We start from the raw sequence: 17,552 nt of genomic DNA, 5'->3' as shown, positions 1-17,552 counted from the left end.
CATCTACATCAGGACTATCTCGGAACTGTGATGGCATCTCTTCTGCAAGCATAGGGGAGAAATTGACAAGCAACCTCCCACCCTTGGAGCTGTGAGACATCATTATCCTAAGAGTCCATATCCAATCCAGAGTGAAAAGACCCACCAGCATTGCTCTGCAGGATCCTCAGTTTGATCCTCTGCAGTATGGCTATCAGCTTTTACCATTGGATTTCTTTTTGATGTAAAAAAATGGTTTCCTCTAAGATTTAAACAATTTCTATCATGAAGAGCATGTTTTCTCCTCGGTGGAACATTTACGCAGGATTTGTACAATAATCAATGAATCGGAAAACAGTAATTCAGGTGAGAGTTTATGATTGATTCTAGCTTATTATTTGTTTCCCCTCGATGTCTTTGCTGGTGCGGCACTGAGTGTCACAATGACGAGAACAAGCAAGCACAATTAATGTATGGACTGAAGGGTGGCAATAATGGAGATTATGATTAATGAGGAGAAAGTCGTTGCTTCAAAGAATAAACCTATATTTGTCATTAGGGGTATATATTGGTTTGTAATGGACACTAACTACAAAAGTGGACATTTAAGTCTGATTACTTGTAGAACAGTTAATGAAATAGAACATGTCAGTTTATGGTTGAATCTACAGCAAAGATTTTTAAACCATTCTGTTTCTGTACAGCGAGTGTCAAAATAATGATTCAGACCAAAAATTAAACTGACGATGACAATGATTGAGATGAGATGGAAAGAAAGTTGGCTGCCTCAGAGATTAAACCAATTCTGTCAGGAGGATCATGCTTGTTCTTTGGTTAGACACAACTTATAAAACCCGATACAATTAATCACCTTGATTATTAATTTTATGCTGATTACTTTAGAAAAATGGTCAGTGTCAATTTGCAATAAAAAGAAAAACAAAACGCAAAAGGAAAATATAAATTATGTAAGAAAATAAAAAGATAATAAAATACATTTGAAATGAAATGACTTTCAGAAATTTGTTATGATGTACAATTGTTGAATATGCTACAACAAATATACGAACCAAAAAGTGGACTCTCAATTATCTAATTATAGACTAAGTATGATTTTTGGGATTAATTTGCATAATTAATTAATAATCAAAGACTGAAAATTTATTGTTTCAAAAAATCTAATGACACATTCGTGTAGATTACTGGTGTCATGCATGCCAAATTACTTCGCAATGATGCTACTGATGGCCAAGAATTTGGGGGGGGGGGGGGCAGTTTTAGCACAGCCTAAAACGCCTCGACCGATTTCGAGTAGTGGAACATTTATATCTGATTACTTAATACAGGCAATTAAATAGGAAATTACAGTCAGGCAAGTTCAGAGTTGAATCTGATTCTTTTTTTTTTTCAATGCAGTTTCCTCTGCCATTGGAATTCTTCTTAGATGCCTAAGACATTAAATCCATTTCTCTTATGATGAGCATATAGGTCCCATAGCCATGGACACTAACTTATTGCAATGTTTATGCCTGGTCACTTGTAAAACAACTGATAAAATTGAAAATGTCAGTTATGTGAGGTTATTGTTAAATTTAGCTTATCCATTTTGCTACCATTGGATTTCTTGGCCTTGAAAATGATAGTTTTACTGTCAAAATCAAATTTCTGGGTTATTTAGAAGCCGATTTATTGAAGAAAACATGTTTTACGGCGGCCATTTTGGAAAAATCCAAGATGGCTGCCAAATAGATTTCGGCGCAAATGGAAACATTGTTTTCCTGATTGCTTATGCAAAGACCTTTCCAAAAATGTATAATTTTGATACTCTCCAAAAAAATCCGGCGAAATTACATAAGGAACCCGACTACATTGCAAGCAAATATGAAATGGTGCAAGACGGGTTCTTCAGAACTACGTTTTCACTTTCAGAAGGCATAAATGAAGACGTATATCAAATGAACTGTAAATAATAATGGTCTTCTCATCCAGCAGTGCACGTGATTGTACTGAAACTTTAAAAATTCATAACTTCTAATGAATCGACTGTCCAATTTTCCTCCAAAATTCCAATGATACATATTCCAACTTTATTACTACTACGACTTTCATTCAATCCCTGTCACTGTACACAAGTGTTGCACTGGCGCACAGAGATGCTATGCGAAGCACAGCGTCTGGTCAAGCTAGGTTTCCTTCAACTAATTGTATACTGTAGGCCTACTCGCGCCACCGATAAGGCCGCACAATTTTGAACAAAAATAAAGCAATAAAGTCGGGGTGAGGCCTATACGCCAGCACAAGCAAAAATAAAATCGCTACTGTAGGTCTATTGTCTTTCCAACTCAAGACACTCACCTGCCTAACCAACACACATAATCATGTATGGGACTATGCAATGTGCCAATAGTTATTGTTATCGTTATCATTATATAGGAAATGTGTGGAAACGTGTAGGAATAACAAAGTTTCTCTTTTCAAAAAGATAACGTAGAAAAGTAGAATCAGTCATTCTAAACAAAACAAAAATACTGCATTGCTGTAGTCTATCTAAATCTTCCAGGTATTGTAAGTACAGGTATTCTCTGTCTATCAAAGAGTCTCACAATGTTACAGGTGGTAAAGAAAGTGGGAAGGGCTGAGGGGAGAGGGGTTGAAAGTAAGAGAGAGAGGGGTAGTCAGGTCGCTTAATTAATGTCAAAATTTGGGCTTACCGTTACAGGGTGGATAAAAGCACCAAATTTGCAGAGGTGATTCCCTAGGACCTACTCATTGATATTAGAGTAGGAGCCCTCTGAACTTTTTTTTTTTTTAATTTTTAGGGTGAAAATGCTGAATTTTAATATTTCTCTATGCTTATGATAAGGGAATATGATAACATACAGGTTCATATCTGTTGTGAATTGATTTATTTTTCATGGACTGAAAATGTAAACCTAAACATGAGACCATGATTAACATCAAAACATTTGAAACATGGAGTTAATGGAATTAATTACCAATCAAATATAATATACACGTACAAATATAAATTGTATTAAATGCCGATCAAATATATGTACCATATACAGTTTAAATAGACAGAAAATAGTTTCCGAAATAAGCGGTTTTCCTACTAAGTGGCGGATCCAGGTGGGGGCGCACCGGGGTGCGCCCCCTTCTATTTTTTGTTAAAACAAAAGAAATAAAAAGAAAACTAGAAATGTCGCTTTGGCGACTGGTATGCCTCCGCCATAATGCATGATTTTCCCAATAGGTCTAGATAGTACATGTGGACAATGTGTGATTACATTTTCACAAAATTGGCAAAATATTGAAATAACAAATTTGTCACAAATGTGTTGAATGTTCACCTTCCTTGACCTAGGTTTAATTGGATGAATAGGAGAGCATGTATCTAGGGATTTAATGACTTTAACTTGACTTTGACCCATTCATACATTTAGGCATTGAGTAATTTTCAAGGTACAGGTGTGGAGAATTGGTGTGAATTTCTGAATTGAATAGTAAATTGTTACCATTTTCATCTGGCCCTTGACCCTAAAATTCATAAGATAATCACTTTCAGGTAGAACATGCATAATATGTACTAAGTTTCAAGATAACTTGAGCCACTTCCGAGATATGGAGGAAAAAGTTAGTTCAGCACTTTCACTTGATCTTTGACCTTTTGACCTTTGAGGCAAAAAAAGAAGAAAAAAAAAACTTTCCAGAGAATTTCTATTAGGTTACACATGCATACACCAAGTGTAAAAAAAAAATAACCCTGCTGGCATTGCATAAATATGAGGGAAATAGTAAAATTTTGAAGTGTTGTACTTGACCTTTGACCCCTGACCTTTGACCCCATGAACCCTACATTCTCTAGATAATCAATTCCAGTCAGTACATGTATATACTATGTTCCATGAAGATACCTTGAACAATTTTCCAAGGTACGGAGAAAAAAAAGAAGTTTTTATATTTTTACTTGACCTTTTGACCTTTGACCTTTGACCTCATGACCCAAACTTTCACCAGAGAATCTTAATTGGGTAATACATGTATACACTAAGTTTCAAGAAAATATCTTGAGGCATTCAATAGATATGGTGGAAATAGTGAAATTTTATGTATTTGACCCTGACCTTTTGACCTTTGACCTCATGACCCAAACTTTCACCAGAGAATCTTAATTGGGTAATACATGTAAACACTAAGTTTCAAGAAAATATCTTCAGGCATTCAATAGATATGGTGGAAATAGTGAAATTTTATGTATTTGACCTTGACCTTTTGACCTTTGACCTTGAGCATGTGCACCCAAAAGTTGATAGGCACAACTTCACCCCCTAATACACACACATGCCAAGTTTCATTAGGATACCTCAACAGGTTTTGATAGTTACCTTGTCCACAAAATTCATTACGGACGGACGGAAGGACGGACGGACGGACAGCCCGAAAACATAATGCCTCCGGCACCACTTCGTGGCGGAGGCATAAAAATAGAGGGGGAGTGCGTACCCCCCACCCTTTAATTCTGAATCTGCCCCTGCTTCTCCCATGCTCTGAGACTCATTTTACACTTAAATTATTCTGCAGTGCAGTAAAATTTGTTTGTGGATACAGTGCACCCCTGTTTTAACGAACGCAGTAATAATTTTCGTTACAACGAAGTAAAAAACAAAACAAAACAAAACAAAACTAGAAATGTCACTATGGCGACTGGTATGCCTCCGCCATAATGCATGATTCTCCTAATAGGTCTAGATAGTACATGTGGACAATGTGTGATTACATTTTCACAAAACTGGCAAAATATTGAAATGACAAGTTTGTCACAAATGTGTTGAATGTTCACCTTCCTTGACCTTGGTTTAATTGGATGAATAGGAGAGCATGTATTTGGGGATTTAGGGATTTTAACTTGACTTTGACCCATTCATACATTTATGCATTGAGTAATTTTCATGGTACCGGTATGGAGAAAAAGTGCAATTTCTGTACTGAATAGTAAATTGTTACCATGTTCATCTGGCCTTTGACCCTAAAATTCATAAGATAATCACTTTCAGGTAGAACATGCATAAATATGCAGTAAGTTTCACGATAAATTGAGCCACTTCCGAGATATGGAGGAAAAAGTTAGTTCAGCACTTTCACTTGATCTTTGACCTCTTGACCTTTGAGGCAAAAAAAGGAAGAAAAAAAAACTCTCCAGAGAATTTCTATTAGGTTACACATGCATACACCAAGTGTAAAAAAAAAATAATAATCCTGCTGGCATTGCATGAACATGAGGGAAATATATAGTAAAATTTTGAAGTGTTGCACTTGACCTTGGACCCCTGACCTTTGACCCCATGAACCCTACATTCTCTAGATAATCACTGCCAGTCAGTACATGTATATACTATGTTCCACGAAGATACCTTGCACAATTTTCCAATTTACAGAGAAAAAAAGAAGTTTTAATACTTTTACTCGACCTTTTGACCTTTGACCTTTGACCTCATGACCCAAACTTTCACCAGGCAATCTATATTGGGTAATACATGTATGCACTAAGTTTCAAGAAAATATCTTCAGGCATTGCATAGATATGGTGGAAATAGTGAAATTTTATGTATTTGACCTTGACCTTTTGACCTTTGACCTTGAGCATGTGCACCCAAAAGTTGATAGGCACAACTTCACCCCCTAATACACATACATGCCAAGTTTCATTAGGATACCTCAACAGCTTTTGATAGTTACCTTGTCCACAAAATTCATTACGGACGGACGGAAAGACGGACGGACGGACGGACGGAAAGACGGACGGACGGACGGACGGACGGACGGACGGACGGACAACCCGAAAACATAATGCCTCCGGCATCACTTCGTGGCGGAGGCATAAAAACAGGTCCCAAAGCTATCATCTACACCTTTCTATAACTTCAGTTATAATGAAATTTCGATATAACGGGAGAAAACAAAAAATGCCGGTCTGGACAATGTTTGTTATGATTGGGGTGCATTGTACTGTAGTCTTTTGGAAACATTATTTTGACTCCCATCATAAATCTAGCAAGTTCTACAATTCCATGAAATTGGATTTCTTCGAATAATTACTTCAACCACTAACAACTTCCTGATGTGGTATGGAAAGTCAGACTAAGATAAGCTATGTTCCTCCAGAAACAGACACATTGTAAAGACAGACATCTAAGAAACCTCTGGTGAGGATGTTACACTACATTCAGCTACTGCTTTCTTTCCAAAGTCTGTTTGGTCCCCAAAGTCTGTTTTCTCCTATCTTAGGCCGTGTTTATGCTTCCCTTTTTCGGGCCAGAATCAGCATTTTGAAACGTGATTAGTGCAAAACGCTGTTGCGTTCATGCTTACTTCGACAGAAACGCTGATTCAAAACGCCGATCCAAAACGCACAAAAAGGTGCATTTACGATCAGCGTTTCTGACTAATCACATTTGACGGGGAAGCATAAACGCAACAGCGTTTCTAAACGCGTTAAGAGTGACACCATCTAAACGCCTTTCCAGTTCACGTGAAAAAGCGCGCGCCTGGCCAGCCAGCTACCCTGGCCTTTGCAGTTTTCCCATGTACTGTGAACGCATGTCTTTCCCAGCTGCTCTCTCAGGCCAGGCCACCGATCGCAGCGCGCGCCCCAATTTGACCTGCCTCTGCTGAGGTCAGCGAAGCAATCGCAAACGCTCTTTCCAAGGCTCGAAGAAAGTGAGCATAAACAGTGCTCCCGTGAACGGCGTTTTGAATCAGCGTTTTGAATCAGCGTTTCAAAATGCTGATTCTGCCTTCGCAAATTGAACACACCCTTACTTAAGATACAATTGAGTATCGGCGGTTTGATTGACATCAAGGAGGAGACTGCCCCCGGTAGTGGATACATGTTGCCTCTATGCTTTAAGCAATATGCAATATGTGATACGAGGGGGAGACCGACTTGTGAGTTGACGGGTAATAACGTCCTGGTTTACCTTCCTGCGGTGGGGACTGTTGGGTCTGCTGGCTATACCAGTAGGAGACAAACAAACCAGGGCGACAAACTTCAAACTTCACGAGGTGATGACCCTTCTTCAGCCTTACCAATCAACCGAAAGAGGTTCGGCAGCAGGCCAACGACCTGCTCTGGGAAAACTTCTATCTTTGCTACTAAAACGGATCACCATATTTCGGCGGATCCTCGGCGGCTAGGCCTACAGTCGTCCCCAACAGTGGGCTCCATGACGGGTAGCAGTGAAAGCCTCTCATCGGAGGAAGCTGCTGGCTTGAAGACTCGAATCCTGACTGCAAAGAGTGCGACCCGCATCGGCTACTGGAATGTTAGATCTCTCTATGAGTCTACAAAATTAGATGAACTATGTGAAGAAATGGACAATTATGAAATAAGTATCCTTGGCCTAAGTGAGGTACGTTGGTTAAATTCCGGGGAATTGAAACATGAGAATAAGACAATACTTTTCTCAGGACGGCACGATGGCATTCATCGTGACGGAGTTGCCATTCTCCTGAACAAGGCAAGCAAGGCTGCTCTAGCTGAGTGGGAACCAGTTAATGAACGTCTGATGAGAGCACGTTTTGTCACCCAACATGCAAGAGTCTCAATTATACAATGCTATGCCTCTACAAACCAACATGAAGAGGACAAGAAGGACAAATTTTACCTTCAATTACAAGACTTGGTTAACAAGATACCGCGCCATGACATCAAGATCATCATGGGTAACTTAAATGCCCAGATAGAGGGCGTCAGGACAGGCTTTGAAACTATACTAGGACCCCATGCCCTGGGCAGAAGAAGTGATAATGGCAACCGTTTCATAGAATTCTGTTCCATGAATGATATGAAAATTGGATCTACTATGTTTGAACATTAAGACATCCACAAGATTACTTGGATTTCTAATGACCATGTGACAAAAAATCAGATTGATCATTTTGCTTTAGGACCATCTTGGAGAGCAAAATGCATTCATGATGTGCACTGCTACAGAGGAGCTGATATAGGCAGTGACCACATTCTTGCAATTGCCAAGTTGAAGATAAAACTGAAAAAAGCAAAAGAAATCAAAGACATCTAAGAAATTTGATGTTACTAAGCTTAAATATGTTAATGTAAGGGACCCATTCGAATTATCTCTTCAGAATCGATTCAATGCCCTTGCTGAACCCTAACCTGGCTCAGAGGAGTGGTGGGATACAAAGTAGCTTGAAGGATGCCATGGATTCAGCAGGCAAGGAGATCCTACGCTATCGAAAATCACTGAAGGAAGACTGGATAAGCAATAATACCTGGAATCTAATTGAAGAAAGGAAACAGATCCACCTAAGACATCTAAGCCGGGCGCAACAGAATAACACTGACCCAGCTCGAGAGGATTACTGGCGAAAAGACAGGGAGGTGAAAAGAAGAGCTCAACGTGACAAGAGAGTATGGCTGGATGCTCAAGCTGATGCAGCTGAGGCAGCAGCGAGAAATGACATGAGAACAGTGTATCGCATAGCAAAGAAGATAACTCACACAGATTCTTCTACTTCGAGAGCTGGCCCAATTGAAGCAAAAGATAGAACACTTCTTTCTGAAGGGGAAGAGAAACTTGAAAGATGGGCTGAACATTTCAAAGATGTACTCAATAGACCTGCACCACAATCACCTGCTGAGCCAGTTCAACCTAATGAGACCTTACCAATTAACACTGATGACTTCACCCGTGCAGAAATTAGAGCAGCCATCAAGAAGATGAAAAACAAGAAGGCACCAGGTATGGATGCGATCTCAGCAGAGATGCTAAAGGCTGGTGGAGAGACTGTCGTTGCATGGCTACTTGAAATTTGCAACAGTGCATGGAATGGTGGGAAGGTGCCCCAGGACTAGAAATATGGGGCTGTTGTCTGCATTCCAAAGAAAGGAAATTTAGCCGATTGTGACAACTGGAGAGGAGTAGCTCTTTTATCCATCCCTGGAAAAGTGTACTGTCAGATGATTCTGAACAGATTGAGAGAGGTGGTTGATGGGAAACTTTGCCAACAACAGGCTGGCTTCAGACCCAAGCGCTCCTGTTCAGAGCAGATTTTCACTCTCAGGCGTATCATTGAAAGAGCTATGAGTATCAAGTCCCATTGGCAGTCAGTTTCATAGACTTTAGTAAGGCTTTTGACAGTATTCATAGACCATCGTTATGGAAGGTTCTTCTTTTGTATGGAATCCCAATAAAAGTTGCTGATGCAATTCAGCAGATCTACCAAGATTCTAGATGCTGTATTAGAACAGATGATGGGATCAGTGACTGGTTTCAAGTCCTCACTAGTGTCAGACAAGGATGTATTTTATCACCAATCCTGTTTGCAATTTAGCAATTGACTGGGTGATGAAACAAGCAACAGTAGGGCGGGGGATTACTTGGATGGAGGACCAAGTCCTATCTGATCTTGACTTTGCTGATGATATAGCAGCCATAGCTGACAACCCATCTGACCTTCAACAGCTAGTCAGAAGTATAAGTGATGAAGCAGGGAAACTGGGCCTGGTCATTAGCACCAAAAAGACAAAAAACATGTTATCAGGCGACCACCAACCTCCACTTGATGTCTTTATTGGCCAAGAAAAGATTAACATTGTGGATGACTTCACATATCTTGGGAGTTCTATAAACAAGGAGGGTGTGACTGCAAAGGAACTTTAATAACTGTCGTATTGGGAAGGCTTCTGCTGCCTTCAAGAAGCTGAACACAATCTGGTCAAGCAAGAAATTTTGCCTGAAAAACAAACTTCGATTCTACAACTCAAATGTCCTATCAACACTCCTTTATGGTTGTGAAACTTGGAACTTGAAAACATCTGAAGAATCCAAGCTTGATGGATTTGACTCAAAATACCTCCGAAGAATACTGCACATTAAGTGGAATGACTTCATTACCAACAAGGAAGTCAGAGAGAGAACTAATCAACTTCCAGTATCCTCCATCATTTGTATTCAAAAGGCGGCTTAAGTGGCTTGGGCATGCTGCACGACTTCCACCTGATCGTATACTGTAGCTAACCAATCCCTCTGCTGGGTTCCTCCAGGCAGAAGGAGAAGAGGCAGACCACGAATGAACTGGCAACAGACTGTCCGCAGAGATGTCAAAGACCTAAAAGAGTGGGAGGATATCAAGGCCCTAGCCGCCGATAGACAAAGCTGGAAGAAGATGACCGCCTCATGCATCGGATGACGCAGGAGCTACTAAGTCTAAGTCTAAGTTTCTTCTTGTGCCACCGATACGTGTCTCAGCAATCGAAAACTTCCCTTCTGAGATTATGGGTGAGCTTTATCTTTTAACAGGAATTTCACTGATAATTATACCAAATGATGACAGTAAGATGTCTTGTCATAGTTGTGCTGGCCATAATCTATATTTGTGTTTAAAGATGTTTATTGTGGGCTGAGGGAGATTTGTTTTGCAGAATGTTTCATTAGACAAAAGAATCTAGCTGACTGACATAGTCGCTTTACAAGAAACTGTATAATGTCCTTTTTTTTTTCTCTAGAGGATTACCTTTATCATGTACATGTGCTTTCTGCTGTACCATCCCAAGGCAACATATGTGTACATACTTGAACATCAGTTTTCACCAGAAAATGTCTTTGCTGCCAAATACATGACACATTACTCCAATCCACCATCAGTGAAATGATGTGATGGAATTCAAAGGTTTACACGATAATTGGATTAAATTCCAATACTTAAATACTGGTATTTAAGTGGGATCATTGTGTGTTTGCCAGCAAGACACCGCTGAACCCTTTAAGTGTCCCTTGACGAGTTCAATGGCTAGTGGTGACAAGACAGATTCCTACAAGTCATTCCTGTCCAATGCCGAACAGTTCCGAGTCATTAATGCTGTTCCAGTTGAACTCCGTTTAGGGAGCGAAGAAATTGTTGAAAGCTTTGTTACACACAGCTCGATGGCACAGATCTCGCCATTTGAAATTCAGTAATTCTAAATAGGAGAAGGCCAAGAAAAAGAGTTCATGCCCCAAATGAAGATCAGAAAAGGCCCACTAAGTGCAGAGCATAAGATGTTCAAAAATGTTTCTGGGTGGATAATGTCCTCTATGAAGTGTCAACACTCGACACTGATAAAAATATCCGGGACATGATCACAGAGCTCGATGACACCTTACTAATGGCCAGAATAGTTGGAAGAGATATATTGCAATGGAAGCAAGATTTCATTTGACATGTCTCCTCAAGCTCAGAAATCGCTATCGCAGTCACACTTGCAAGGCAGGCCAGACGCCAGAAAACATAGATGAGAGGGCGCCTACTCTAATATTGTTTTATGATCCTCAAGGAATCCGTGTGGAGAATTTGAACCTTCAATCAGCAGTGTTAGAGCAAAACGAAAAAGAGAGCACTCAAAAGAAAAAACAAGCAACACTTTTTAAGATAGTCCCGGCCCTTTTGCCCACCCCCCCCCCCCCCCCCCCCGAGTTCAGACACTTATATTCCACATAAATTGTACACAATGCTTCGACCAAAAATGTCCAAATTTAGGTTCTTAGCCAAACCAAAAATAAAAAGTATACACATTTATATTGTCATCAAATCACCCATAAAAGCGGGGAGATTGCAATTAGTGTCAACCATTTTGAAATTTGATTTGTGTGTGTGTCTTTTCATTAAAGATTCCAGGAGAGCTCCTACTCTAATATTGATTACCGGTAATAGTCCTCGCCTCAAGGAATCCGTGCACCAAATTTGATGCTTTTATCAGCCTTTGTATACAAGCAAAAAAAAAAAAACCACAAAAAACAAACAAACAAACAAACAAACAAGACATTTTTTATGGGGGTTCCCGCCCCTTTTGCCCTACCCCCTCCCCCAGCCTTTCTGAGACTTTACATTACGCAAGAATACAAACAATGCTCCTACCGCAATGTCCAACTTAACTCAAGTTCTAAACCACACCAAGACTAAAATATACTGTCATCGTATCACCCATATGACATGAAAAGTGAGGGGTTGGCCATAAGTGTCGGCCATTTTGAAATTTGAACTTTGTGTTTGTGATGGTGTGTGTGTGTGTGTGTGTGTTTTCCTTAGAAATTCCAAGAGGGCTCCAAAATTGTTCACTAGTCCTCAAGTAATCTGTGCGCCAAATCTGATGCTTTTATCTGCGGTGCATACATGTAGAGCAAAACGAAAAAACAAAAACAAAAACAAAAACACACGCAAAAGAACAAACGAACCAGTTTTTAAGGGGGGGGGGGGGGGGTGTCCCGTCCCTTTTGCCCATACTAAGGCTCTAAACCAAACCAAAAGTAAAAAAATATGTAATATATTGTCATCATATACCACTCACCAATAAGACATGAAAAGTGAGGGGTTTGCCAGTTAGTTAAGTGTCGGCCATTTTAAAACTTCATCTTTTTAGTGTTTTCTCAAAAATTCCAGGAGGGCTCCTACTGTAGTGTAATATTGTTTAATAGTCCTCCAGGAATCCGTGTGGCAAATTTGATGCTTTTATCCGCCATGTACTAGTAATTTCACTAAGCGACCTGACTAGCCTAGGGGGAAGAGAGAGAGAGAGAGAGAAGAGGTGAGAGGAGAGAGATCAGAGAGGGAGAAGGAAGGAGAGATGGCCCACGGAGAGGAAGCTGCTTATTTTTAATGTAAGACTAGACTAGTGTAAGAGAAAATTCATGACGTGATATTAACGTTAAACAGCTTTAAAACTGCTAACGTTAAGTGTTGATCTCCAGTTATGTCACCCGGCCGTAAGCCGTACCGTAAATCAAACTTAAAATTACTGCAGGTTAGATGCCTCCCTCCGTCTGTAGCTGTACGAAGTAGGGTTCTCGAAGTCTAGTTTTTCTAATCACTTTTTCGACATTTACATCTCTCCTCGCCATAGAAGATCATTAATAGGAGACGTTGTCTCCGCGCCCGAGGTACATTTTTTAGACGGCGCAGATTGGGGACCCTAAAAAATCTATTGGGGACCCTATCCCTAAACCTAACCCTAATCCTAACCTTAACCATCAAACCCTATTAAACCCTTACCGCAGCAGCGACCCCATACGGACAAATACGTACCGTAAAGTTACTGTGTTACAGCGCCCCGCGACGGGGTTACCCTAACCCTTGACCGAAAGATCGGTCTGTATCTGTCCGTCGGGGAATGTTCCGCGGAGACTGCGTCTGGCTTCACGGATCCCCTCCGTATACACTAGGACAGCGTTAATGGCAAAATATAAAAGAGTCCTCCAGACAGACGGATCTTTCTGTCTACCCTAACCCTAACCCTAACCCCAACCCCAACCCCAACCCTAACCCTAACCAAAAACCCTAACCCAACGTTTTTCCCATAGGTTTAACACGCGCCATGCCCCAATCTGTGCCGTCTTAAAAAAAAAAAAAAAAAAAAAAACGCTCCCCCGGTCCCCACAAGATACAGACCGATCTTTCGGTCAACCGCACTGTGTCCATGCAAGGCACCCACTTACAGCATAATGAGGGTATGGGACTAACCTGACTCATGAACTAGACAGAACGAACGCAGAGATCTAGAACAGCGTTAGACCGGTGTCCTAGCATTCTAGTATCTACAGACAATTTCAAAGTGGCTTCAAAGTTATTTTTCTATTCAGCAATGATGATTTTAAAATAAGGCTTCGTACAAGGATTCCTCCAACAAAAACACAAACGAGTTCTCCATACTCACAGTACGCACAGAAGCGCGGCGGGCGGCGTGTTTTTTTTAGACGGCACAGATTGGGGAAACTAAAAATCTATCGGGGACCCTATCCCTAGCCCCGGAGACCCGCCGCTCTGCGGCGGGGTCCTGGCGGCTACCCCGCAGTTTCGTTCAAGTGAGAATCACGATCAACTCCCTATTGCCACATATACGGCAACTTCACAAATAAACCATGGCTAAATGTCCATCATAAACACAGTGACAATATAAAATGAAATATACACTACCCCATTGCCTTGGTCCTTCTCACCAATTTATCTGGAAACTGCATAATTTTCCACATTTTTTAGGAGTAGGCGGTCTGCCCTAGTGGAGAGCTTTGCTGCTATTTTGAACGTGTATATCCATCAGTACGCATCTACGCATGCGTAAACAATGACGTCAACGTTACGGACGCAAAAGGATATGAATAATGCATCATCGCACGGTGAATATGCATCATGTAGCGAGTAATATAGCTGTCAATGCACTGCACTGAATGCATTGTGTGCGCATGTGCAAGTGATTGTGAGTTTTAGTGAGCATCGGTGAGCTGAAGATATTTGCCTTATAAGACAGCATTTTCTGCATCATAAGCAATGAAATGCATCAAACAGTCGCCGATGTGAATCATTTAGGTTTAGTCGACCCATGTAAGTATTCCCAGTAGTTTTTGTCGAAAAATTAAGGAAATACAGCGCCGGAACGGCACCCGTTTGGTACAACATTAAAATATCGATGCCAAAACGGCGCAGCCCCAACACTGTACGTTGTACGTTGGGGCTGCTGGTCGCAGTTACCCTATCCCTAAACCTAACCCTAATCCTAATCCTAACCCTAACCATCAAACCCTAACCCTAACCCTAACCCTAACCCTAACCCCAACCCTAACCCTAACCCTAACCATAACCATAACCAAAATACCCTAACCCAACGTTTTTCCCATAGGTTTAAAACGCGCCATGCCCCAATCTGTGCCGTCTTAAAAAAAAAACGCCGGCGGGCGGCGAATTTTCTTTTCCGAAACTCTAACGTTGCGTTAAACTAGCTACAGTAGGCCTACTAGAGTAAAACGGAGTAAAACGCGTCGATTGAGTAAAGGCTATCAGTAGTGTACTAGTAGGTTTTTGTACGCATGCGCGTGGACTCCAGCATACCAGTGGAGTTCTGTGACCAGTACTTGTGTTGCTTTCTTATGGTCGTCTTGAACTTGAACTTGAACTTTATTCTATTCAGGGGCGGATCCAGGAAGGACCGCAACCGACGCACGCCCCCCTTTAATTTTTGCTGAAACAAGAAATAAAAAGAAAAAAATGGGGGGAGGGGTGCGTGCGCCCCCCTTCAATTTTGTAAACGCGTCCCCTCTTTACGGAATTCCTGGATCCGCCCCTGCCCTTTCGACCCCTTTCGGAGTATGAGAACATACATTGTATATACATGTCTATTATACATACATACAAGCATAAATACATGAAATAAAAGAGAAAGGAATATGAGTACACGTATATTATAACAAGCTAACAGTTACAACAAGATGGCAAAAAGTATCGGAAAGATGGAACTATTTGTATATTAAATACTGCAACTATATCAATTCGCTTTTTCATCACACTTGCAAATCTGAACAGATATAACTTGAATAATATATATGATAATAAGTATGTTAAACGACTTGAAAAGAAAAGAGAAATATATATATATATATTTATATATATATGTATATTCATATATACATATGAACTTATCTATTAAACTTTGACATAATGATATGAGCAAACTTGGCAAGTTTTGACAGTAATTTGGCATTTGAAGTATTGAATAAACTATTCATTTTTAAGGCATTTGGACGTTTGGCAAACTGAGAGGGAATATATTTGCTTCAGTCTAACGTACAATAAGAACACTCAAATAAATAGTGAAATTCGTCACCAATCTTACCCAGGTTACAAAGATTACGTAATCTATTCTGTCTAGGAATACCTTCATAACGACCCTTGGTACAGGGTAAATAATGATTGCCACATCTGAACTTACAGAGATTCATTCGATCTTTATCATTAAGTTGTCTAAGATAAGGCTCTAAAGTAAGGTTGTCTTTAAAAATCCTGTAAATTACACATTGGTTATTTGCAAAAATCTCGCTGTGCCAGTCTTGAATGATCATATCATTTTGGCGTAGCTCTAGAGGGGAATTAGCCATTTAGAATTTATTACGTGCTGTTGTGACCAAATGTTCCCCAACCCACAGTTGTCTAAAATGCTTCTAATTTTCGTGATCCATTTAGAATGGAAAGAGTTGTTTAAATCATGATGTAAACTGTTAATCAATTCATACAACATACATGATAATTTTGTTTGTTTCCCAATTAAAATTCTACACCAAAAACTTATCATTCTACTTTCTACCAGTTTTGATAGTTTATAACGACCAGTCTCACCATAAACAATACAACTCGCTGTGGATTTATGAACTCTCAAAATATTCCGTAAAAATTTCCTATAGAATACCTCTATGTGCATTATGTTCTCAAATCCCCATACCTCGCTCCGAAAGCAATGGACTACTGGTTTATCAAATAGATCGCAAGCAATATCAACTGGCAAATATAATCTCTTGACCTTACTCAGTACGCTGAACATCGCTCTCTTTGCCTGGCTCACTTGTTTTGAGATGGCTTTTTTAAAGCTGCCATTGTAATTGAAATTTACCCCAAGGTACGCGTAATCATCTACAATATCTAAAACATTTTCTCCAAACTTAAAGGTAGGTTTATTTCTAATTTTACCACTAGAAAAGACAACAATTTTAGTTTTGCTTGTATTGACAGTAAGGTGCCATAATTTGCAATAACAGAATAAAGCATCTAGGGATTTTTGGAGGTCAGACGGACTTTCTGCCATTACGATCGTATCATCAGCATAGAGTAATACAAACAATCTCAAATAAATCTCTATATCATCCCCTAGAACTCCAGCCCTTTCGAGAAAGGCTGTGAGGCGAGAGTCAATAGCTGACGTAAAAAGTTTCCCAAGGCAGCTCAGAAGGGTGATACCACGATAATTATCTGGGCCGTTCACCGAACCTTTATTTTTATACAATGGAACAATGATACCAATACACCAATCCGTAGGGACGATGCCAGTATTCAATACTAAATTAAACAGTTTAACCACCGCAGCCAAAACATATGGTGGACAGTTCTTTAAAAATTCATTGATTATATTATCAGATCCATGTGCTTTACTGTTTTTAAGCTTTCTCACAAGTGACATTATTTCTTCTAATGTAAACAAACTATTAATCTCAACGTTCAATGAATGTGTTACCTCCCTTGGGCACTGGCGTAGCCGGGGGGGGGGGGGGGGGCGATGGGGGCGGTCGCCCCCCCCCCCCCCCCTAAGATTTGGACCGGGGATTTGGGAGGCGAAAAAAATATGCGTGTATACTGTATGCATGCACATGAAGCGGGTCTCCTTTGCAACCTTTCATCAAATAAGTTTTTTTTTTGAATATTTCACTCAAAGTGTGCACCAGATCGTTGAATTTCAATTCAAAATACGCAAAATCTCTCGTGCTTGTATCCCCCTCCCAAACCCTCCCCTCTGTGCCTCTTTCCCTAGCTAAGTACACTTTTCAGATTTACAAAAAATTCTGAATAATTCTGAGTGCACAAGACTTATATTCAGAAAACTGAAGGTTCCCTCATGTATAAGGGGAATTTCCCCTTTTAATCGACCCTTTCCTCCCTCAGCCCCCCCCCCCCCCATCAGTTTTTTTTTTTTTGGTGATTTCCCAAATGTTGATTCCATCAAATATGCGTAAACGAGATATCTCAATTTCAACCTTAAAAAG

The 17,552-nt window shown here is 40.2% G+C and overlaps 1 protein-coding gene across 1 annotated transcript in view; it reads right to left on the bottom strand.

Moving 5' to 3' along the window:
• LOC139708186 (uncharacterized) overlaps nucleotides 1-13,586 on the bottom strand; it is a 125,149-nt gene extending 111,563 nt beyond the window's left edge. Inside the window, exon 1 of the mRNA XM_071620160.1 lies at nucleotides 13,495-13,586. The gene's annotated coding sequence lies outside the window, so the exon portion shown is untranslated. The remainder of the gene's footprint in view (nucleotides 1-13,494) is intronic.
• Between the last annotated feature and the right edge of the window lie 3,966 nt (nucleotides 13,587-17,552).

This window comes from Diadema antillarum, unplaced genomic scaffold (genome assembly GCF_040938485.1).
Source record: "Diadema antillarum isolate AM-2024a unplaced genomic scaffold, OU_Dant_1.0 seq00001317_RagTag, whole genome shotgun sequence".
In the NCBI taxonomy this organism is placed as follows: Eukaryota; Metazoa; Echinodermata; class Echinoidea; order Diadematoida; family Diadematidae; genus Diadema; species Diadema antillarum.
This window is presented reverse-complemented; position numbering and strand designations above follow the sequence as displayed.